The sequence below is a fragment of the Python bivittatus genome, unplaced genomic scaffold, assembly GCF_059951505.1.
Source record: "Python bivittatus isolate LINGU-HERP-01145 unplaced genomic scaffold, Pbiv_v1 ctg000480_np1212, whole genome shotgun sequence".
Classification (NCBI taxonomy): domain Eukaryota; kingdom Metazoa; phylum Chordata; class Lepidosauria; order Squamata; family Pythonidae; genus Python; species Python bivittatus.
In genome coordinates, this window is record NW_028277075.1 from 42,970,697 (window position 1) to 42,997,318 (window position 26,622).

Below are 26,622 nucleotides of genomic sequence, written 5' to 3' on the forward strand. Positions count from 1 at the left end.
GTCCTGAGATCTAATGAGATTTTGGCAAGTTATAGTTTAGAAAATGCCACTTTTAAAATAAAAAAAATAAAAATATTGTGCTCACCTCCTTATTCTGGTTTTTATTTTATCCATACTGGATGTAGAAATTTTATTCTTCCTTCTCCAACCATGGTCCTCTAGCATTCTTCCTGCATGTGTTAAAAATGTTGATGCCAATAATTTTTAAAAAGGATAGTTTCAGTAATTGTATATGCATGGAAAAGACAATTTGGATATTATGCGACTGAGAAAGAATTATCCATCTTCTCTAGTGTGCTGCACACTCCTTCTAACTGAACTTACACTCTGCGGTTACTTAGAATTTTTAAAGCCTTATCAGCAACATACTTTTTTAAAACAATCAGGTTTGCAACCTGGAGTCATTCCCTGGATCCAATACAGCTCACAAGTAACTGAGCTTTAATTAGGAATGTCTTCAAATTCTATCAGCTATCTGACAAAGCTGGTTTCAGGCATCCATTCCCTAATTCCTTCCAGGTTAGTTTACTGTGATGTCCTCTTCATGGGTTTCCCTTGAAGATGACTTAGAATGCAGTTAGACTTTATTTCACCTGCCTTAATTCGTTTGTTTCCAGGCTCAGTTCAACTCAGTTAATTGGTGGGATATGGAGTACTTTTAGAATTTTCTTCTCCTGTTGGAAACTTACCAGCTTATTGGGATATTATTGCCAAGAACATGACATGGACGTGACCATGAAATCACCAGACCCTGAACTTGTTGCAAGGAAGGCTTTATCATGTTTAGCAATGGCCCAACTTCAGCTCACTATCTGGCAGACAGCAAGGATCCTTTAATTTTAGTAAGATCTTTTCTAAATGTTATTTTAATGATGTATGTATTCTGGTGCTATCGTGACACTTCAGTAATAATTGCTGTGTATCTTTTGCTGGATTACAGTTAGTACTCCTACTCATGGAGTTTTGTTTACTCTTTTATCTGCTGTGAGTTTCATTAGACAAAGGTGAGAAATAAATAAATCAACAAATAAATAAATAAGAGTTGCATGTACAGTGGCTGGGATTCACCTTGATGAAGAACTTCACACCATCTTATCCACCAGTGAAGGCTTCTGCTCACTCATAGGACCTGTGAGAACGTCACTTCCACTTGAACTGCTAGAAGAAGCCTCAGAAGGAAGGCAAAGGAAAGTAACGTGCTGCTTCACTCGAAGAGGTAAGGAGACTATAGAGCTTTGTGGGGTTTCACCGGAGCTTATATCACAGCAAAACAACACTTTGAAAGTCAGCCCAGCTCGCTCACTCACTCGTGCGCTCGCTCTCTCTCTCTCCCCCCACCCCAGTGGTACAGGTCCCTATAACATTTACTTCCAATCTAGAACTCACTCTTTACAGAAATATGAAGCTAATATTAGCTGCAGTTGTTCTTTACAATTTAGTCCTACAGTATATTCAGAAATCCATGAATACACCTGTATAGTTCAATGCAGTTTGCTTCATTGGGTACAAAACTGCAACCCTAATGTGCGAGTGATTAGCAAAATACATTCTAGTTTGGCCTTGCAACAGCCCTGTAAGGTTGATCATTAATAGTAAATATTGTCATTGGGGACCTATCAGAATGACTCACTCATAGACATCTGATAAGTTTATGTTGAGCTGATAGCTGCCACTGAGTTGGGTTTAACTCCTGGTAACTGCATGGATAAATTCTGGCCCTCTCAATCTGTCCCATGCATTAATCCATGTTCTTCTGGGCACATTAATGGCAGCATACTATAGCTATCCTGTACTTCACCTAATTCATCTTGGCTTTCATAATCAGTCTGTCTGTCTGCCTTGCCAAGCATGATCTACCATTTCTATTCATGATGGATTTCCCAGTGATTGTAATTAAATTATTTCCAATCCGCCACTGGTTCCAAATGATGCACAAGACAAAGGACTTGCGAGATAGTACAACAGCTGTCAGACTCTCCAATAGCCTTCTGAAAAGTGGCCATACTCAGTGTTGTCCTCATCTAACCCATTTGGTTAGTACTTTGTCTTTGTAGTCTACAAGGATAGCAAAATGGTTTCAGTTCATCTGAAGTAATTAATATGGGTTCCAAATGTGTTTACAGATAGTCCTTGTTTAGTGACTGCCTTGTTTAGTGACTATTCGCACTTACAACAGTGATGAAAAAGTAACTTTGTGACCAATCCTCACATTTATGACCTTTGCAGGTCTGCAAAGCAAAGGAAAGCTGAATTAAGATCATAAGCACAGTCGCAGTTTCACTCAGCGACTGCTTCGCTTAACAACTAACTTGCTGGTCCCAGTTGTGGTTGCTAAACTAGGACTATCCATATTCCCTGTTGAGGACACAGCTACTTTTGCAGGGAATGAAATATTTCTCATATTAAATGCTGAAGTTTTCTTGGGACCTAATGAATTATTTGAAATCCTAGGCTTTGGATATTGCTTAGCTTCATTCTGCTCGTATTAGGCTTAGCCATTGATGCAGGTTTACAATTTGTTTCTGATAGTATTTTTAATAAAAGGCTATAATTACTTTACCTCAATGTGGGGAAATCATGTAGCTTAAAAAAAAAAAAAATTATGGGGATGGATGGATTTAGATCCAGTCTTTCCTCCAGGAGTCCAGGAGCCTGCCCAATTTCCATGTCTGAGGGTGGACTTGAACAGGGGATTCCCTAGTCCTAGTAGAAGTCCTTTCTCATTACTCCTTTCTCATTATTTCTTCCTGAAATAGACCAACTGTTAGGACATTGGAAACCTCTTTTTGCTGCTGAGCAGAAGAGACTATATCTAAAGTAAGTAAGGCTACAATAAGATTGCACTTATTAATTCAGAAAAATGATGAGGATACAATTTTCATCTTTTCCAGTTCTAAGTTGTTGTGTTTGCTATTTTTAGCACACAATACTGCCCTGCAGTTTCAAAAATCCACCAGTATGCATTCCCCACTCACTGTTGTTACTTTTATGGAAACAAGTAACAGGCACCTCATCGCTCCTCTTCAAACACAACTCAGTGAATTTCAGTGTTTTGGAAATGGGTAGCAACATGCTTTGTTATAATTTTAAATTATGACCTGATTCCAGAAAAGGAACCCTCTTTTAGTTTCGTCTGCATGGGAAAGGATTGTTTTCCCACTACATTTTTAGGGTGGTACACAAAACTAAATGAAGAAGACCATCTGTGAACTGCAGTGACTCCCTTTCTTGTGTCTAAGTTGGCCCGCATTTCTAAATATTGCACACTCTGAACAGATGCACAGATGGTATCTGTCTAACTTTAAAAAATACCTATGTTGTTCTTGCAGAAGGCCCTTTTGCTGGAAAGGCCATATAAACCGAATGGGCTCAGAATCTGCAGCTTGCCGAGGCAAACGCTATGCCTGTTACAGAAAGAAGGCAACAATATGTTATTGTCTTTTCACAATTCCACTCTAAACAATTTATAAAATGTATTCTTATGCGTGCTGTATAATTGCATACTTCATATGAATGCATCATCAGCCAGCTGTTGTACTGGCTGTCCCCTTAATAGAAACTGTGTAGTTTCCCACTGTAGCAATTGCTATTCTTAACATACACTGGCCCTTCACTGGCTAAAAATACTAGTGTCCAATTACTTGTGGGAAAATTACACTGCGGAATTTCTATTAAAAAGTGGAACACTGGGCCCTTACACGATTTCTCATATTGTAGATGCCACTCACATCTAGCTTCTTTCTTCTCTTGCAGAAGTTACAAGTATTTCAGTGAAAAGGGTGGTGCATGCTTCAGAAAGGATGGTGCAGACTATCCTAATTCATTTTAATACTTAATATGATTGATGAGATCAACAGGAATACTATTTTAAAATGAATCAGAGTAATATAACAAATAATTTTATTATGGATTAAAGGCTGTGGAGTTATGATAAATTATAGTTTAAGGTAGCAAATGATATACCTGGGTTTAGGCCTTTGTCTAGGGTGTCTTTTCTGAAAGACAAAAATGACTATCTGTCATGTTTTTAACAAATAGTTGTCTTTGTATGAATCAAGCTAGATGTAGTATCTCATCCAAAAGCTGTGTAAGATTAAAACTCAGAGAGAAAAATTCATACTAACAGTCCCTTATCTCTTCTTTCAACTTCATTTTGACTAATTGTTGTAAGCCTTCTGAACAATGCTTCTAGTATTGATTGAAACAGGGGAAGGATGAGTATTATGGAGAAGAAAGGATATTGATTTTACAAATTTGGTAAAGGACTAATGGTCAATAGCACATATATCTTATAGATATAAATGAAAAAGAAATATAGCTAAATATAGTTTATGCTAACCCCATTTATTTTACCTCTCCATATTTTTCTTCCCTTGCAAACCATGTCTTTGCAATGTATCACTTCATACTTTGCCTTTTGCTCTTTAATCTTTTCACCTCTGTTTTTGAGGATCTAATCAACTCCATCCAGCCATGACTTTCTCAATCTTTCCTTTCCTCTTGTCCCATTCACTTTTGCTTTATTTGTTTTCCAATTCTATTCTGATTCTGATTTTCATTCTCATCATTCCCATTCCCATTCTCATTCTTTCTGTATGACCAAACCATTACAATGTACTTCTTTTGTGCTGGTCACTAACTTTTGTATTCAAATCACTTTCATTCATCACCCATTTATACTTGACACTATCTCCTCTTGTTTACCACACACACTTCTTCAGTAACCACCTCTCAATGCATCCAATTTACTTTTATGTTATTCCTGACATACCCATCTCTCATTCCATAGAACAAAGTGGCCAGAAGCATGCTTGCTCTTATACACATACAATTTTGCTTCATTCTTCACAAGAGACCACATACCACCCGCTACTTTTGAACATGAGACAGGCATTTGCATGTCTCAAAATTTCTTCCTCTGTTACTCCATCCTTAGTAAACATTCTATCATCATACAAACATTGATCTACTTGCTAATTTTTCATCATTTATGTACGTATAACTTGTATTTATATATAATTGTAACTGTGCACTCCATTTTCTTTTCATTACAACTATCTTGGCCTTTGATACTTTAATTTTCTTATTCCAACTCTTCATTGCATCATATAATTTGTCGAAAATTCACTGCAAATCATCCAGGTTCTTAGCCAACAACATGACATTGAATGCAGAAAAAAGAATACATACATTTATGTGCCTGACAAATGGACCTCTAATGTTACCAGAAACTTTCAACATCCATTTATCCACAATCTATATTAAGCATCCAAGGGGACATGAAGCATCCTTGTCTTTTTTTTTTTTATCTGCGCTCAGTCGTTACCAACTCTGCAGTGACTGCTTGGACGAGTCCTTGCAGTTTTCAAGGCAATTGTTTCAGAAGTGGTTTGCCAGAGCCTCCTTCCTAGGGCAGAGCCCAGCTGGCGAGCACAGGAGGTGGGGTTTCCGTTGCTTCGTGCCCTTTTCGGGTTTACTTACCTTGTCTTACTTCCTGCTTAATATTGTACCATAAATGGAACAAGTATTCCATTTATTCTTGCACATTTTACAACCAGCAGATATCGCTGTTATCACATTCAGCAATCAACCATTAGCTCCATAATTGCACAAAACATTCCACAATTTAAACACATTAACATGTACTTCTTCTAAATAAAGAGATCAGTAAACTTCCTTTCTCACATTCATACATTTTTCAGTGGTCTGAAGAGTGAAAATATGCATACCCCACCATTGACATAAAGATGCACTATACTTTCTAAATTTTGCTCACTGTGACTTCTTGTACCCTTTCAATCAGAATTCTGCCAAACATCTTCTCAGACACACCTATCAAACTAATCTCCTGCAGTTTTTGCATTCCATTGTGTTACCTTTCTTCTGTATAGGGGAAAAGAATGTTATTTTTCCAGTTGTCAGGAACAGATACAATCTTCACACATATATTAAGTAAACCTCAGAGCCTCTTCCTAATCAAACCACATCCATATATGAACATTTCTTGTTATACCATCTACACCTGCAGCCTTACAATTTTGAAAGGTGTTGTCATCATTATGCAATATTCTTTGCTACTATCCTTTTCTCTGTATGCACAATATATAACATTTTCCATCCTTACTTTATGTATAAGCATTATGTTATATGCAGTTTTTCCCCCTCACCCACCTTGTCTTTCATTTCTTCGTTCTACCAAGAAATTTTTTCATACATCCCACTAGAGTATCTCCATAAACTTCTGTGACACTCTGTAATACAATTCTTTCACTCTGTTCCAAGTACCTTCCACATCTTCTTTCCGTATATCCATTTTCCATTCATTCAGTTGGGAGAGTAATCTGTGTTCTAGTAATTTTTCAATTACGACTCATAGTTTCCCTTACTGCAGTAGTTCTACTTTGATTCTAGTTTCTTTCACTTATTTCTGTTTCTTCCATGTCCGTCTTTTTTCAAAATCCACTCCTGAAAATTTCCATATTCAGGACTTCACATCACATTTGTATCATATTAATTTTCTCAGTCTTTCATCATAAATGGTCAAATCAATTATGCTTTTAGATTTATATTCACTCCTTTGATACGTTTACATATGAATTGATTCATGCTTAACCACACATTCAGAACAAACAGACCTTTTTCTAAGAGATACCAGGAAAAGAATTGTGCAACATTGTGAATGAAGGGAACCCTAGGCAAAGTGTAAAGTTCATTTTCTTTTTTTTTTTGGTTTTTTGTTGTTGTTGTTGTTTTACTTAATTAATTAAAAAATGCCTAAAACAATGAAGCTTACATTTCTACTTCCATTCATGAGCTCATCAACTTCACTCTACAAGATCAAAGCAATGTCATTGACACAGGTAATATTGAAACCAATGCAATTCTATGTTCCCCTGGTACATATTGGAGCTGTTGTATTATTGTTTTGTTTTATTATTTCTTACATTGTTTCTATTTTGGTTTTAATTTTATCTGATTGTTGGCTGCCCAGAATCCTTTGGATTGGGGTGGATTATCAATATTGTGAAATCAAACAATCAATCAATAGATGGACTATCCCAGAAATCTATTATGACTAGTAATATCAAATATTGCTGAGAGGTGCAGCAAAAGCTGGACTTCCTCTGATGATTTTTGCAATTGACCAGGCTTGTAAAAACCTAGATTGTCAGGTAACCTGGTCTGAAGTTTTTTGGGGCCATATATGTCAAGAGCAAAACTGTGAATCTAGTTTGGTAGCTAATTGGCTGCTACCATTAAAAGGCTGATCTTCATTGGGGAATTATGTAACTTCCTGGCTGCATTTTCTAGTCTACCAGTTGTATATAACTGATGTTGCTCTGATGTCCAAATAGCACATTTGAATGTGGCTGGAAATATGTTTTATAACCAGCATATGGTTCACACTGAAAATAGTAGCCTTTTGTTTCTTTCTTCTTAGCATCTGTATACATCTGCTGCAATCAGAAAAATATGCAATTCTGATTTAACATTGCAGGCAATCTGCTCCCCAAAAGTCATCATATTTGATAGTTCTGGCTTAAAATTGGTCAACACCAGTATTCTGCTTCTCTTCACATAGTCAAGAATGAATTGTAAGGTAACTTTAGTATACTTCAGAATGAAGTTCAATGAATATTTTAGGAAGCATTTTTTTCCTTCAGATCTGTTCAAATTTCAGGATTCAATCTATTAGGATGAGCATTATGGGTCACAAAATCGGTGAAAGACAAGGACGGAACAGAGAATTAGAAAAATGTAGGTTTCATCATTTTTGTTTCCACCATCATTCATTAGCTCCTCAAAACTCACCTGTGAAGTAATGCAATATGATATCCTACCCATTTTAAAAAATACATCATTATCATAATAAGAACTATTTTAATAAATACCGGTTCCTGTTTCTGATAGTTTGATTTATTTAGAAGATTATATAGTTGCCCAATTTGCGTAATTGTAACTCTGGGGAGTGTTCATTAAGCAACAATCGAAACAAAAACCACTAATTATAGGTAACTAAAATACAAAACCCAAAAGAACAATATACCAAACAGCACAGAACAAGGTCTATCAAATACCCATCCCACTTCCTAGAAGACAGGCTCATGGAAGAAAAAAGCAAGTTATTAAAGCTTTCCAGAAGGCTAACCAGGTCAGCGTAGGAGGATTGTTCCAAAGAACAAGTGCTGCCTCTAAAATGGCACATCTCTTAGATCCAGTCACATGACTTTGGTTCAGGAAGGGGAGTCGCAGCACGCACTGGCTCCCGGTAGGCTTCCAGGTGCGAATCAAGATGCTGTTTATCACCCACCTGGCACAGGTCCAAATATTTCTATCTCATAAGCTGATGGAAGACCAAACTATAAAACATAAAACAACAACATCCATCTAACAGGGGCTGAAGCATCACCCTGCCCAAAGCCAGGAGAATAGCCAGCTTCCTGAATGTCTTCAGGATGGGACATAACGAAAAATAGATCACTAATAGAGATAGTTTAGTATAGTTATCTCAATTCACATTTTGTAGCCATGCTCCCCAACTGCAATTCTCATCTGTACTGTTATGTTCTATTGTACCTAAGTCCATGTTCAAATATGGCCACAACTTTCCCATTTATGCAACTGAGAAGCTTATGCTGCTAAAATGTTTTAATGGTATAATACCTGACATGCCTATTCAAAAATTAATCCCACTGAATTTTGCGCAGCTTACACCCTCATGTAATGCAAGAGTAGGGCTGATTGAATACATCGGGACATCTCTTCAAAATAAATATGCATAGAATTATTAGAGTATGTAAAAGTACCTTGTAGTTTGAGCATTGCCAAGAGGAAAACAAGAACAATCTAGTGATAAGATGGCATAAATATTCTGGTCTGTCTGAAGATACATGAGTTTATATATATTTATATCTATAATGTGTGTGTGTGTGTGTGTGTGTGTGTGTGTATAAAATATAAAAGGGAAGTGATATTACTACATTGTTGTTTAGTCCTTCCTAGCAAGTTAACATTGTGCTAACATCTTGCCTGATTCCAATTTACCCAACTTTTTCTTCCTCTGTGCAGAAAACAGCTGTTCGCTCGGGGGAATGTTTTTTCAGCTTCTCCTATCACTGTGAGGTGGCTGGTGCTGGGCTCATTGGTTTGCTTGGGTTGCTATGTGTCTCCCCATGAATCTGCAAGCTCCCTGGCTGCCCACACCTCCTGGTCTGAAATAAACAAATGAACAAATCAATCAATCAATCAATCAATCAAGTAAGTGCCTCAAAATGTCTTCCCTTGGGAATGAACTGAGAGGAAGGTTGCAAATGACTGCAGTATTGATTACACAATGAAAGAGAAGAGTCATGCTCAGACACCTCTCAGACATCTTGTAACTAAGATGATGTAAGAACCCCACATTCCATTCCTAAGAATTTCTTTGGGGAAAAAAAGTCAAAAGCACTCTTTTTTTCAGGAAATTGATTTAGAATGGCTGAAACAACCGGGGAAAAGTGGCACAAGTCGATAAAATTATTTTTCCACCTTGAAAAAAGAGAGATTAAACTGAGACCAACCGCTTACCTTTTGACTCTCTCACTTCACCTCACAGTATGACAGGAAGGATCACATAGCAAGGGGTATTTAGTGGCTTGTCAAGGACAAATAACCTTCAATATTTTTTTAATCAACTAGTATCCAAGAAAGATAATGGAGTTATCTAGCTCTGAACTTCACCAGTATTTTTATGGTATTAAACTCTAACTCTCCCCCCCTCCCCCCGGTATCTGGTATCTGATATCTGATAAATAAATCATATAGTTTGTACAAAGGGTTATTTTTATTCTGGGAAGCAAAAGAAATAAACATTCAACAATAAAAGACATTACTATACAGGAGATGAAAAGAAACAAGACTATTACCAATTTGACACTAAAAATAAAACATTCTGGAAAAAAAGTGAAGGTAGAAAAATGTCCAGTTGGATGAATTACTAATGTGCTTCACTGAAACATGGTTCACAAAGAATTCAAACTAAAGGGAAGTCTATATAATAATGTCCCAAAATTCATATTTCATTTGCCTATTCTTTCAGGAGAAAAAAGATTGAATTCCTTTCCATACCAAGCAGAAGATCCAGACTGAAATGTTATGAAATATGTAGCCTGATAGCAAAAGGCTAAATACCATTAAGCTGTTCCATGATAAACAATTGTGACCAACATTCCCCAGGAGTGAATGGATGCTCTTTCCTTTGCGTAACTGACACAAAAGGAGAGCTGCAGGGCATTTTTTCAGGACATTCTGTCACTTGCAAAGTAGTCCATGATAGCTTCTGCCCCAATTTTTCCTTCCGCTGAGAGATCCTTCCAGAATAATGGAAGATATAGCTATAGAGGAAGGGCAGAATTAGTAACAATTTCCTCCTTCTTCTTTATGCTAGGCAGAACTCTGCTTGGGGTCACTGCTACCGTCATATTCTATAGCTAACTCCCAAATTTCAGCATTTTACTACTTTCCTGTCCAGCTATGTAGAAGTACCTAATCAATTTCTGACTGATCTCAGAAAGCTAAGCAGAGTCTAACCTGGTAAGGACTTGGATGAGAGATGATTAGGAAACCCTAGGGCTATTGCTAGGCTGAGAAGTAAAAAAGAAAAAAAAAACCCACTTAAGAATGCAATAGGAAATCACTTCTGTACTGTTTTCAGTGCTAACAACTACCAGGAGTTAAGCTCATCATGTAGGAGACTACCTTTTTACCGTTTATTTACTTAAAATGTTATTTATGTAGACAAAAATTGTGCTTTTCCCTTTTTCCTTTTGCTTCAAGCATTATTAAGGTATGGGCAAAACAAAACAAAAAACAAACAAGCAAAAAACCCCCATCACATTTGATTTGTCAAACCAGAACCAGTCCAAAGACTTATACAATCAGTACAATCCGATGCACATTTTTTCTGAAATGAGCATCAGTGAGGTGAATGGAACTTGCTCCCAAATAATATATACAGAATTTTATTTGCTCCTAAATAAAGGTGCACGGTATTTCCCCTATTTTCATTCACATATATTTTCTGTTTTAGATATAAAATTTTAACACACAATCATATACAAGTCTGTATACTATTTTAACATCTTTTAAATAATCAGCTATGTTAATATAGCAAAATTAATATAGTTTTGATTCTAGAATAAAGAATCAAAGAACCTTTATATCATTAAAAGAATCAACATATTATTTTTAAAAGACTCAGCCACTTCCCAGTTGGACAATTGAAACACTCCCTACATGGGACTACCTTTGAAGACCAACTGGAAGCTGCAATTAGTCCAGAATGCAGTAGTGTGGGTATTTATTTAACAAATTTATATGGCTTCCCATCTTAACAAATAACTCCAAGCAGCTACTTATGGGTGCACCACAATATATCCATATGACACCATTGCTTTGTGAGCTGCCCTGGTTCTGTTTTCCTGTTTTTTCCCCCCTCTGTTTTATGTACAAAAAAAATAAAAACAAAAAATAATAACTATTAGCCATCCAGAATCACTTTCAATATTTCTGATAACATATAACTATGACTGCATTCCTGGAAACATTTATTTGGAAGAAAGTACCATTGAATGCAACAGAACTTATTCCCAAGAAAACATCTCTATTCTCATTCATTCATTTATTCATTCATCCATTCCATCTATGTATATACTACTGAATCTAGCAGGGACCCCTGGCTGTTTCCAATGATTAAATTGAGAATTAAAACATCCACAGTAAGCAATAATCAGAAAAGTTAAAATATCCGCCATATTAGCAGTAGCAATATAAAAATCAAAATAACTCCTCCTCCTCCTCCTCCTCCTCCTCCTCCTCCTCCTCCTCCTCCTCCTCCTCCTCCTCCTCATCATCATCATCATCATCATCATCATCACAGAAGGCAGCTTTACTTGGAAAAGCTCATATTCTGCAACAATACCTTTAACACCATTAAACAACAACATCTGCCTATCTCAGGTCCTTGGGAAGGACTTGATAGGTAGATAAAAATGCCAAATCCAGTCTAAACATCTGGCTGACTATATGACCAACCATAATAATAATAAGACTAGAGATCTCTACAAGAAAATTGGAGATATGAAAGGAACGTTTAGTGCAAAGATGGGCATGATAAAGGACAAAAAAGGCAGGGACCTAACAGAAGCAGAAGAGATTAAGAAGAGGTGGCAAGAATACACAGAAGAACTATACAAGAAAGATCTTAATGTCCCTGATGTCCACGCTGGTGTGATCACTGACCTTGAGCCAGACATCCTAGAGAGTGAAGTCAAGTGGGCCTTAGGAAGCATTGCTAACAACAAAGCTAGTGGAGATGACAGTATTCCAGCTGAGTTATTTAAAATACTAAAAGATGATGGTGTTAAAGTGCTGCACTCAATATGCCAGCAAGTTTGGAAAACGCAACAGTGGCCACGGGATTGGAAAAGGTCAGTTTACGTTCCAATTCCAAAGAAGGGCAACGCCAAAGAATGCTCAAACTATCGCACAATTGCACTCATTTCACATGCTAGCAAGGTTATGCTCAAAATCCTACAAGCTAGGCTTCAGCAATACATGAACCGAGAACTACCGGATGTACAAGCTGGGTTTCGAAGAGGCAGAGGAACTAGAGATCAAATCGCCAACATTCGCTGGATCATGGAGAAAGCACGAGAGTTCCAGAAAAATATCTACTTCTGCTTCATTGACTATGCAAAAGCCTTTGATTGTGTGGATCACAACAAACTGTGGCAAATTCTTAAAGAGATGGGAATACCAGACCACCTTACCTATCTCCTGAGAAATCTGTATGCGGGCCAAGAAGCAACAGTTAGAACCGGTCATGGAACAACCGATTGGTTCAAAATAGGGAAAGGTGTACGACAAGGCTGTATACTGTCACCCTGCTTATTTAACCTATATGCAGAGTACATCATGAGAAATGCCAGGCTGGAAGAATCACAAGCCGGAATTAAGATTGCAGGGAGAATCATCAACAACCTCAGATATGCGGACGATACCACCCTAATGGCAGAAAGTGAAGAAGAACTAAAGAGCCTCTTGATGAGGGTGAAAGAGGAGAGTGCAAAAGCTGGCTTGAAACTCAACATTAAAAAAACTAAGATCATGGCATCTGGACCCATCAATTCCTGGCAAATAGAAGGGGTAGAAATGGAAGCAGTAACAGACTTCATTTATTTGGGCTCCAAGATCACCGCAGATGGAGACTGCAGCCATGAAATTAAAAGACGCTTGCTCCTTGGGAGGAAAGCTATGGCAAGCCTAGATAGCATATTAAAAAGCAGAGACGTCACCTTGCCGACAAAGATCCGCATAGTCAAAGCTATGGTTTTTCCAGTAGTAATGTATGGCTGTGAGAGCTGGACCATAAAGAAGGCCGAGCGCCGAAGAATTGATGCCTTTGAACTGTGGTGCTGGAGAAGACTCTTGAGAGTCCCCTGGACTGCTAGGAGGTCAAACCAGTCAATCTTAAAGGAAATCAACCCTGATTGCTCATTGGAAGGATTGATAATGAAGCTCAAGCTCAGATATTTTGGTCACCTAATGCGAAGAGAGATCTCTTTGGAGAAGACCCTGATGCTGGGAAAGATTGAAGGCAAAAGGAGAAGAGGACGGCAGAGGATGAGATGGTTAGATAGCATCACTGAAGCAATGAGCATGAAATTGAGCAAACTCAGGGAGGCAGTGAAGAACAGGAAGGCCTGGCGCAATATGGTTCATGGGGTCACGAAGAGTCGGACACGACTTAACGACTGAACAACAACAATAATAATAAAGCATTCTTTAACCAAAACAGCAAATATTAAAAATTGATGACAATGTACTAACTACAAAACACCCTTTGGGAGAGCTCCATTTTGAGTTTCCCTGAACCCCAAACCTTCACAGGCTGTCCAGAAAGATACCATGATTGACCATGTATACTGAAGGCCACTAAGAGGTAGAATAGGACCAAGAGGGGTGCACTACCCCCATCCAGGTCCACCAGTATGACCAATACTTTTTCCATCCCATGCTCATGCCTGAATCCTGACTAAAAGAAATTCAAATAAGTTGCTTCTTCTAGGGCACTCTGTAGACACTCTAGGGCACTCTTCCACATTCCTCAACAATCTTCCACCATTTTTTATCCTTGTCCATGGAATTCAAAGTGTTTCTTCTGCCGCTTCATCTCCCAGAGCTTATCAATAATCCAATGGAACCTCCAGAATCAGTGTATAGAGATGGTAGACCATCCAAATTGGTCCATTTGCCCCCTAAAGGTCCTGGGTGGCAATTAACCTCATCTGGACCAAGAAATGATCCAGCCCCAGCAAAGAGCAAGATGTAATGCATTCTATATCTGGACCTTCACCAAGTGTTCTGAGATGAAAATGAGGTTGAATACATAACCAACTTCATGTGTTGGGCCTGAGATTACAAGCCCAACTTTTACAGTTCTCCTACTGAACAGCAATCGTGGTGTACCTAATTGCAAAAACTTGTGTCAACTTGGTTGAAAACACATGTTGTACATTATTGTTATTGGTATGAATCTGCTGAAGGCAGAGATTTCTTCACCTATTCCCCCTTTACTGCAATTTCCTGCACCTTGACCATTGGATTAATCATTCCTGAGAGTCAGGGAGACCTGGGACATTTCAGACATGCTATAGAGAGGTGTCATAAAAGGAGGGAATTGGCAGAAATCAGAAAGAGCATCCTTGTTATGGTGGCTTTCCAGCTGAATAGGGATCAAAGGAGGGCATTAGTTTGAACAGGCTTTGCATATTTGGCAACCTCCAATCATTGTGGACTGCAGTTCCTTTCATCTCAGTCACCACAGCCAACAGCCATGCTGGATGGTGATAAAACAATGCAGCTAGAGAAAGGCAGATTGGGCAAGGTTGATATAGGCAGAGCATTAATTACCGAAAGAAAGTTTAAATGAATTGACTTTTATTTATGGACAAAAGAGAAAACCTTGAGCTAAAAGTAAACAAAGGAAGAATGTGGTTCACTTCTGATCATCACTTTACATGTGACAGTCACAACCTTGGAGATAGACATTAGAATTGGCAGGATTCCATTGTGGAAGCCAAGTACTCAGAACCTGTGAATAATCTTTGGTTGCAAAAATTCTACCTTGCTGATTCATAGGTCAGAGACACCACCCTCGGTTGTTGATGGACTAGCGTCCGCAAGTCTGACAAACAATTTTCCTGCCATTTGGGACAATGGTCAATCACATGTTTGAACTCTCTGGTTAAAAAAAAAAAAAAGTTTAAGCTTGCAAATTCCAAGCAATACCACACGGACCTGCCTTATTCACCAAGTGTCATCCCCCTAACTGTGGATTTAGTGCACAAACTTTGCTGTATTGTAGAACCACTCTTATGTCCCTTTATAGTAGTAAGATCAGAAAATTCATTCCAAGACTTTACTTGGCTTGAACATTGCACTAGTGCCATAAAAAGAAGATTATTGCCTTTTCTGCCAGTTATCCTAGGTGTCTTCTTTACCAGAAGGTCAGCAGCTTCTTAAAGCTTGAATAATTGTATATTTTTCCTCCCTGAAAGCTGTTCTCTGTGATGCAAGACATTTCTCTTATCTGAAATGCCTTGTTATTCAAACTAACGACAGGTCTCATGTCATTGTAATCTTGTGTAATAAATAGCATTGCTGGATGATCTCAGTTGCCCTCAGGTCATTGCAGACAGCAAATTTGTAATATGCTTAAAGGGATAATGAGAAAACATTTCAAATTATGAGATGGAAAGCAATAAATTGGCTATTTGGGAAGGTATGAAGCCTAATGCACTGAGTGACCAAATGCCCATAAAAAATTCATTTGGAAATCCACTGTATTGTTTAATATGCAGCGTAGTTTTAATGAACAGGCAGCCATTCTAAAAACTATATGAAAAAAAAAATGAAATCATAAACTTGTGTATTTTCAAAAACAACTAGTTGGCCTGATCTCATTTTCTTCTCTGCTCTTCCATAATCCAGTTAGGAAATGTTCTGCAGTCAATTCTTTTCAATTCTTGATTGCATTTTTTGGTCTTTCCAATAATGGAAAGTCACATGCAATGCTTATTCCTATTACCTGAGAAATTGTAATACCTTGCTTAGCCTTCTGAAAGTTGTTTGAATATTCCCATTTCAGTTATTATGCGTTACCCTAACCTCTATACTCCTGTCCAATTCCTTGACAATTTTGAAAAGCACAGACAGGGACAAAGACTTCAAAATACAGTTATCTGTGATTAATATACTTTGTTTATATTGAATTATAAATTTACTTATTTTAAAATTATTGTTAGCTTCCTTAAGTGTCATTTTTGGCAATAAGGTAAGTTATAAAACAAGCAAGCAGTAAATAAGATCATATTTTGAAACATGATTAGAATAAGACATTCCAGAACCTTCCCATGAGCCTGGATCACCTTTCAATAGTACCAACATTTCTTGAAATGCCCAGTCTAGTATTTTTATTAAAATACAGCCATTTTTTAGTACATAAAGCCATTTATGGAATAACTTCCCAAGAGAGGTTTACCATACATTCTTTTGAGAGTTTAAAACTGAAATGCTATAAATCCCATAGTTATTTATTTTGTGATGCACTACATTTAATGGGGCATATACGTAAGCACGCATGTATTGCATTCTACTGAAAGATTATTTCATTCCAGATGAGTTTTTGATTGATTTTTCCCCCACTGCTAAAAATATTGTTTTTAAGATACCATTTCCTACTGTTAGCAGTGATTATTTTTTAATTTTTAGATTAGTTTTATTATATAAAGTCCTCAATGTCTAAATTAGCAAACAAACTTACATCCCCCATGATATTCTTGAAACAATGCACAGAAACTGTATCACTGTTCCTCGGATCAGACTGTATCTTTGTGTATGCTGACATGTATATATGTATTCCCATCATGTGTGATGTATTATCATTTAAAAAATATTTTTATCTAGCCTTTCCTAGGGACATTTGGTGGTGGTGGTGGTGAAATCAAGATATTGGCCCATGATGAGCCAGTAGATTCCTGGCTGAATTTGTATAAGAGTCTGAACACACATTTAAGTCTGGTTCTTCTTCTCTATGCAGATATTTACTTAGCAAAAGACAGATAAAAACAAATGAAATTAACAGGAAAAATAGAATAGGCCCAAAGTTAGCAATGGAGCAATGATGAAGGCATTCAAATACCTTGGAGAATATTTCTTGCATTCCATTTATGGGCCCGTTGCACATTTCCCTATATTTAATTTAGCCTTGTAGTTTAGGAAATCAGAAGGCCCATGATGTTCTGAGAGAGGCAAAGAGAGAGAGAGAGAGAGAGAGAAAAGAGCAAAAGAATATACTAGGAAATATTAGTCTTGGCCACCACTTTACTGTAGCTCAGCAGCTGTGGCAGCTGTCGTCATTTTCTGCACTAGCCAGCAAGGTTTCTCTGAATTGGTTTCAACAGCCTCAAGATATGTGCCAACAATTGGTTTGACCAACTGCTGATTTTAAAAAAGAGAAACCTTATAAACTTCTCTCTTAGTCTCCATTGAAGTATTAAGATTTTGATTTGTCTGAAGATTGTGGGTGGGCATGCATGTACACATATATGCGTATGAATGTGTGTATCTTTGTGTATGCTGACATGTATATATGTATTCCCATCATGTGTGATGTATTATCATTTAAAAAATATTTTTATCTAGCCTTTCCTAGGGACATTTGGTGGTGGTGGTGGTGAAATCAAAAAATTCTAGATTGTGTCCATGACCAGATGATTGAAACCTTGTCCCTTTTTTTACATGTGGCTGCAGTCCTAACATTTTGATCCCCCTGCAAATGCCCCTGGCTCACACTTCAACCTAAAATCCTCCTGCTTTGTGTAATATCTGGCATCCTGTTGATGTTAAAGTAAGACAGCTGCTAACGTGAATAAAGAGATAACCAAATATGAGCAACTCCTAGCCTTTCTTCCTCTGACAATTTTGCTTCTCTTAAGGAAGGCAAAGTATTGGCTTTTGTTAAGAATTAGAGACAGTAAGGGGGAAAAATGGTGCCCTTTTAAAAAGGGTTACCTGGTTGCATGTAAGTAGTTTCCATTTTAGCACAAGAATGTACAATATATGAAGCCCTAGACTTCATCCACCTGATAGACATTTTGTTGATCATCTGAAAAAAATCTCTGTTAATGATATAACTACCTGTAGAGTCAGATATTGTGGGTTTGAAAAATGAACTAGACATGATGGTGTGTGTTTGTATATATCATTAAAGCATGCATGCATGTGTTCTCTGTATCTTCCCCCACAAATATTTTTTGTCTTCATACTGCTTCTTCTAAAACATACTTCTCAAAGGTGCTCTGAGTCTTCATTTATTTTTTCTAAAATGTATTATGTGTACTCTTCCAAACATAGTTTTCCTAAGGTGGCTTACAAATGCTGTGATCAACTATCCTTCCTTGCTACCCTACCAAGTGCTAGTCTGCAGTGTATTTCTTGACTGCTGGTTCCTTTACTGCTGAATTTGATCCTAGTGATTGATTATGTGCCATCAAGTTGGTCTTGACTCTTAATGACCACATAGATAGATCTTCTCCAGGATGTTCTGTCCCGAACCTGGCCCTTCAGGTTTCCAAGGGGGAAGCCATCACCGCTGTAATAAAGTCCATCCATCTTTTTGCTAGTCATCCTCTTCTTATCTTTCCTTCCACCTTTCCTGGCATTATAGAATTCTCCAGAGAGCTAGGTCTTCACATAATATGTCCAGAATCAGATAATTTGAGCCTGGTCATTTATGCTTTGAGTGAGAATTCTAGATTGGTGTGTTCTATGATCCATTTGTTTGTTTTCTTACCTGTCCATGGAATTCTCAGGAATCTTGTCCATCACTTAAGTACAAAAGTGTCAATATTCTTTCTATCTTGCTCTTTCAAAGTTCAACTTTCATTTCCATACAAAGTCATAGAAAAAAGCATTACCACTCAATTGTTATCATTGTGGGTACAGATGTGTCACAGCATCTGAATATCTTTTTCAAGGCCTTCCTTGTTTCCCTACCAAGTCCTAGTCTGTGGTGTATATTTCTTTACTGCTAGTTCTTTTACTGTTGATAGTTGAACCTAAAAGGCAGAAGCTATCTAGTACTACAGTATTTTCCTTGTTTGTTCTAAGGCTGGTTGCTGAACCTGTTGTCATTAATGTGATCTTCTTTATATTTAATATTAGTCCCATTTTTTTCACTGTGCTCCTTGACTTTCATTACTAGAACTTGCAGATCATTTGCATTTTCTGCTATCAGAGTAGGCTCATCAGCATAGTAGAGGTTTCTTCAGTTTTAAAACAATGCAATACTCATCTTCTTCCAATCCAGTTTCCCTCAATATACAGGGTCAGGTCCCATAGACAATTTATTATATAAATTACATTAAATGTTGAAATTGATTGCCATTTTCTTCTAAATACTTCATTATTTGTTTGATGTATGATCTATGAACAGGAACATTTGTTCGGAAGAAAAAATTAATCAAACATATTGTGATTGGCCTATGGGGCCTGACCTTTGGTATACCCTGTATATTCAGGCTATAGTTAAATATATAAGGAGAGAGTATATAGTTTTGTTTTACTCCTTTGCTGACCTCGAGCCAGTTTGTTTTGCCATGTTCCATCTGGACTGTTGCCAGGTTTTCTGTCCTGTGTATAGCTTTCTCATGAGGACAGTGAGATGTTCTGGGATTCCCATTTTTCTAAGCACATTCCCCAGCTTGACAAGGTTGACTCAACTGAAGGCCTCTCTATAATCAATGAATCACATATTGACTTCTTTTTGGTATTTTTTGGTTTTCTCAATTATCCAATGTGCATCAGCAATGATGTCTCATGTTCCTTGGCCTTTTCTAAAGCCAGCTTGAACATCTGGCATCTTTCTTTCATTCAGGGCTCTAATCTGCATTGGGTGATCCTAAGAATTATTTTGCCAGCATGTGAAATTAAGGATATTGTATGATAGTTTGTACACTCTGTTATGTCACTTTGGTAGGTTGCCAGCCTTATCAGGTAGACCAGATCAGGAAACTGACTCCATAAGAAGACTAGAATGATACTTTATTGAGATAGGCTATAGTTACAAAATCTTGCAATTCTGGTTGCATTTTTTCTCCCCTTCTTGATTATGAAAGCAGTACCATTCCTTCTTTGTTTTTTGTGCCCTGAGTAGTAAACAATATGATCTTCTGACTGAAAGTGTCCAATTCCAATCCATTTCAATTCACTGATGCCTAAGATGACAACGTATAGTTGATTCATTTCATCTTTTACTGTACCGAGCTTTTCCACATTCATGCTTCTTATATTCCCACTATAATTCTGTCTTTTCAGCTTTGGACTTTCTTTTCCTGCATGGTAATGTCAGTGACCAGCCAACCCAAAGATTTTAACCTAGCCAGGTCACAAGCACCATTAATACTTCATAAGATTCTCATTCTTTCTCAATAGCATGTTGAGTGCCAACCAACCTAAGAGGCCCATCATCCAGCACTATATCATCAAACTCTTTGTATTGTCTACCATGTGGTTTTCTTGGTAAAACACAGGAGTGGTTTACCATTGCCTTCTCCCACACAGTATGAAATGACATCTGTGCATTGACACTAAGGTGATCTTCCTCCTGCAGGGCCTTCCTATATCTCTGCTGCCCACTATAGGCATCTTCTTGCTTCACATGAGTAGCTGGGATGACTTTCATGTTTTAAGTTACTCTGCTGGGAGTATATACTCTTGACATGCACTTCCAGTATTCTTCGCTCATCCTTCCTAGAAACTCCATTCCCCACCATGATTAGGCAGCACAGTAGGACTTGAGACGATGATAGTAGTGGTTGCCAAGAGAAATTCTGAAATAGTGATGTGAGAAGGAGGGGTGAAATATTCAGGGTATCCCATCTCATCTCCCTCACATAGACACTGGACAGGAATTCGGCACAACAAAACCCTTGTTGGCTATTTGACGCTGCCTCTTTACAGTGGCCAACAGAAAACTACGTTTAGGATGTGAGAGCAACTCTTAAATGTCTGAATGATCCAGAACTCTCAGGTTTAAGTATTATCAGATAAGGAGAAAACTTCTCCCTATCCTCTTTTTTGACACAATGTTACAGAGCTCTATCACACTGTCCCTTAGTTCATTATAAGCCAATCCCCCTATATTATTTTTTCTCTAAATATTTTCAGATATATAAGGGTCTTGAACAGATTGCGAAGAAAGAAAAAATAATGGCCCAGAAATTGAGATAATTTACAGAAACAGAATATCCATTGAGAACTTCTAAATCTAGACCTGAGGGGTGGATAATTTATGAGTAATTTTAATGAATGTTAACGAACAAGCTAAAAACAGATATATTGCTGGATATGACCCAGGCATTTGGATCTAGTTTTGTGGAGTCCCCTTTGGATTGTTTTTATTATTGTGCTTGGTTGCCATTTTGTATTTATATAATCTAATTATTATATTTATTTATTTTATTTATTTATATATCACATTTATATAGCTGCCCATGTCACAGAAAGCGGCTCTGGGTGTCATAAAACAATTGAATAAAATGACAAGTAGATTAAAAACAATCATTATGAAAAATAAAAAAGTGATTATTAAAATGCATCATCAAAATGTTTAAAAAATTTAAATTTTAAAACATGCAAACCCATGTACAAACATACAAATATATTTTTATTTATTTATTTATTTATTTATTTATTTATTTATTTATTTATTCTGGTTTATTCTTTGTTTTTCTGTTGCATGCAACCCAGAGTCATGCTGTTTGAGTTGGTCAGCTTTACAAACCTGGCAAATAAATAAATAAATAAAAGTTATGACGGGATTGCAGTCTGAACCTTTCCCCAGTGTCCATGCATATGATTTCAAAGCTGATTGTGTCTAGAGGAACCACATGGGCTCCAGAGAGAGGCTTAAAAGAAGCAAAGTCACTGGCCAAATCCTGATCTTCCCCTGAGTACATTGGTACATCCTGTATTGTCCTGTGAAAAGGGCTGTTGTCTGCTCCTGAATGTAACCTTGCTGCTGGCAAGCATGGCTGCTTCAACTTTCTCCACCAGGTTGGCAAAGATCCCTTTGTGTATGTCTAAGCCAAATTAAGTTCAGGAGTTGTATATACCCCTGGTTTTGATCAGCTGTCATTTTATCCTAGGTTTCTATCACGGAGTCTGGATAAAGATGTGAATGAACCACAGTCAGCTCACAAACCTCTACTTCCAAACAGCTTTTAAGAAAACTGGCACAGTGACTTAACAGGCTGACTTGTTGCTCCTGCTGGACTCAAAGATTGTTGTTTCATTCCTGGCACCTCCAATGTGATTGAGAATTCTGACTACAATAACTCAGCAGAAGCCTTCCATGTGCTGCTGGGCTAGAAACAGAGGGATTACTCCTTGCAACAGTTGTTCCCTCGGGGTATATGGCATTGGAGGGAGGAAAACATAGACTGAATTACTAGCTACCATACACAATTGAGCATTCACACATGGTAATATTGTTGGCAGATAAAGCATTGGTCCATAAGCATTCTGGCACCACACTATCTGTCCAGAAGATGTACAGTGAAATTTTCAGGACACATAATAGCACTGAAGAAGATTATAAAAGTATGCTGATCAATAGAGATCTGTACAGTGATCATTTTAATCTGTGAAAAACTTTCAGTTAACTTAGCATGCACATTCAGTTGAATGTATGTGTGCCTATATGCATGTTGTGAATTATCCACGTGCATCAGAACCGTAATAATAACAATAACCACAAAGAACTGTGCTGATTTTTTTCCTTCTCAGTATTATTTTAGTTATCTTGGCAGTCTAAGAATGCTTGCATTTCTTGTCCAATTATTTGTAACAATGTCAATCCAAGGCTCAAGCATTCTTATGCACAGCATCTGAGGCTTTGAAAAAGTGCTTGCTAAGTAATGTAGTCCCAAGCTGAGGTCTCCATATGCAAGCCACAGCCATTCATAAGATGCCATATGAAGTAACTTTCCATTTCCTGTGAGTCTGCAACAAGAGGTATGTCCCAGATCTGGCTGAATCCAGACCCAAAGCTGATTGATTCAGATAGATTTGGAAGATATCCATAACCAAGCAAAGTTCCTTCTAAATCCATATTTGATTCCTCCAGAAGCTTAATTAGTTATTTCAAATTCAGAGGGTCACATAAATATACCAACTGTACTGGTAGACTTTGTTATCCATATTTCATCTGTGGTTGATAAATCTGATTGATAAATTTCCACCAGAAATCATTACCATAGTAAATTATTTCATATATCCCTGGTTTTCATCACATAATTCTGATCTGTCTTCCATTTTGCATGTGGAAGGATGCATTCAACCTCCACCCATCCCAATTTCCCAAAAGTCACAGCAATCTGCTGTGTTCTGACCTTATAGTGTCATCCTCTTTTTGAACATTACTCCCTCCGCAGGGAAAATGAGGAAGCATACAGCAGAGAGCTCTGTGGAGGGAAGTGGCAAATGTTTGTGCAAAGTGTTGCTCTTGAGCTAGAACTTAAAAGCTGCTGGATATGTCGACTCAGAACAGCACAGCATCCATTCACAGTATTATGGCATCAGTGAATCCACTGACCACTCCATAAAGAGAAGGCGAGCCAGTATCAGTGTGAGTGTGGTGTGCAGCATGTCTCAGAGTCTCACAGTAGTCTTCCATCCCATAATCCCCACTTGAAACAGATGGAAAAGGTCCTCAGTCTGTGGATAGAGGACTACTGTATATCAATAGGAACATGTCACTGAGTAGAACAGTAATCATGAAAAAATGCAGCAACTCTAGGCAATTTGTGATGGAAGGCACTGACCATGGTTTCCAGGCCAGCAGTGGCTAGTTGCACAGATTCAAGCACTGCTTCCGCTTCCAGGATGATTGAGTTTAGACAGTGCAGGCTGGAGCATGTCTTCAGTGCTGATGAGACAGGCCTATCCTGGGAGTGGATGCAATCACGTTCCTTCATCAACAAACAAGAAGAAAGTGCTCCAGGTTTCAAGGCAGCCAAGGATTACCTTATTCTTCTAATGTGTGGCAATGCTGCAGGGAAATGTGTGATCAATCCCCACAGAACCCGCATGCCTTATACATCTTCCCATATTCTGGAGAGCATGAAGAACTGCAGTGTTGTGTTTTTCTGTGACTGGGTCAACGACTGCTTTCTACAGTACATGAGGTGCAGAATATCTCACCTTAAAGAGCCTAACCTTCAGAGCCCTCTTGCTGATCTTGCAGTTCATACACCCAAAATACTGCTTGATGCAACCAATGGGTGAGATCTCCCAGAAACATTCAAGTCCTACCACACTTGCTGATCTTCAGGATCATTCTGGGTCTTATGGAAAACAAGTTTTCTCTGTCAGTCAGCGATTGCTGGAAGAGCTACAGCATCATGAACACAAAGGACGTAGTAGCAGGAACAGAAATGGTATTTTGTGTGCTTAATGTGCATAGGCTATATATTAAAAAGTACTAACAGATTACAGATGTAGGGACACTTGTAAAAAGGCACTTTCATAGTGCATGTCGTTGGGAGGGCAAACGAAGCTTGCATGTAGGGCTGCATGTAGTCCTTTCCCACATGGCATGAAAACCATTGTGTTACTATAGCTCACAAGAGCTTTAAGGATTGCTAGCAATGAATGAACTGTCACTAGTGTTAAATGATAATCTAAGCAGACTCCTGATTTTTTTAAAAAATGCCTTTTCTATTTTTCTTTATGTGAAAATAATTGCAAAGCAGAGCAAAATCCCAGACTGAATGAACCATCTGAGAGTTCTCAGAGATAGCTTTTAAGCTGTTCCCAAAATGAACATTACTCTACTGTATATGTGATTCTCTATAGTTATTTCTCCATAATGTTGTGTAAGCTTTTAGGGAAGCTAAATTCTTTTCCACTTAAAAAGGTTGATAAATATACATTAACTTTGTCCCCAGCTGTTCCAGCAACTGAACAATGTATTTAATGGACCTTGACTGAAAGAACCCGCCTTTAAAATTATGAATCCATCTCTCACATTTATATATACCATTTGTAAAATAAAAATTAAGTATACCCACTGTTAACCTAGTTCTCTTAAACAATAGGTGCAAATCATATTAATGATTTCAAAAAGTCACCAAGCTTCAGCACCTTTTGTCCTCTATACATTAACTATCCAGTAATAAACAGTAACTGCTTGTTTTCTACTGTTTTATCCTAATCCAGCGGGACAGATATTTATCATCACCTCTGAGCTGGGAGATCCATTCTGACAGATCGACATCCTTATTTATGTAACAATTTCATAGACAGCAGCCTCTAATGAGTGGAGTGACACAGAAGTCTGTTAGATGGGAAGGCAAAACTAAACTGAAAAGGGCATAAGGGGTTAATGGGCCTTTTCCATTCTAGCACTAGATGTATAATTATTTCTAATAAGGCATGAGTGTATTGATTAGATTCATGTGCAACTCCGTAGGTACATTCAACCCGGCATGTACGTAGGCAGCAATTGTACATGTGTTACATTTCTTCAGTTAATGTTCCTAATACGAATACCCTTCTTTCTTTAGCCAGAAGTAAAGTCTTGTTCATCACCATTTGCTCTATCTTTTATGTCTGAGTGAGCTGCGATTTCGTTAGTGTTATAGTACATTTTGTTAGACCTTTCTATTTTGCTTCATAAAAGCAAATAACATAGATAAATGAAGAGATTGCATGAGTCAGCATTTCAGCCCTTTTAGTATTATTTTTTTAATTGGAAGATATTAATAGAGATGAGATAATTGCTGCTAAACCTGAAAAGTATACTATTCCAGGTGCACTGGGACTGGGATTAACAGAAGTCCTAGTTGGCAAAGCCAGCCATTTTGTTGGCTGCTAATTATAGGAACTGTAGTTCCAGTATCATAGGAGGGCATCTCCACTTTGGTCTCTCCCTCCTCAGAACAGACATAAATGGCATCCTGTTCACAGGACCAGCTCTACCATGGGGTAGAATGAGGCAGTTGTCTTAAGGCTGGAGACAGATTTTCCTCTCTTTGACAGAGTTGTGAGTGCTATATAGCCTTTCCTTCATTCCTTACAGTAGTGGCTGGCCTTAGGTACAATGAAAGACCCCATCCCAGTGCAGCTAGCTCTGGTAAGAGAAATGGAGGAGCAACTCTGCCCCAGACAGTAAGAAAAGTTGGCTGGCCAAGACAACTATCATGGGGAAAATGAGATACTGACCCATTTTATTTTGGATCTGACTGTGAGGAGAAACAGATAAGGAGTCTATTGCTGCAGGTTATTGTGATTCAGCTAATGGGACAGCAAAAACCTGGTTCTTGGGGCTTCAAATCCTGGCATAATGAACATAGTCTTATAAGTCAAAAATATATGGATCAGTTAAAGGACTTTCTGGCTTCAACTACAAAGTTTTAAGTGAAGGTTACATTGAACTCTTAAGTTCACTACTTAATTAATTAACATTTGTGTATGCATGTACAAGTGACATTGCAGTTCATTGCTGATGATGAAGTG

The 26,622-nt window shown here is 37.8% G+C and overlaps 1 long non-coding RNA gene across 1 annotated transcript; it reads left to right on the forward strand.

Annotated features, from left to right (window-relative positions):
* The first annotated feature begins 382 nt into the window (after window positions 1-382).
* LOC148214966 (uncharacterized) lies at window positions 383-25,249 on the forward strand. The gene is made up of 3 exons (XR_015796894.1): window positions 383-1,216; window positions 2,757-2,817; window positions 22,251-25,249. It is a non-coding gene; the product is annotated as an uncharacterized LOC148214966 (long non-coding RNA).
* The last annotated feature ends 1,373 nt before the right edge of the window (window positions 25,250-26,622 follow it).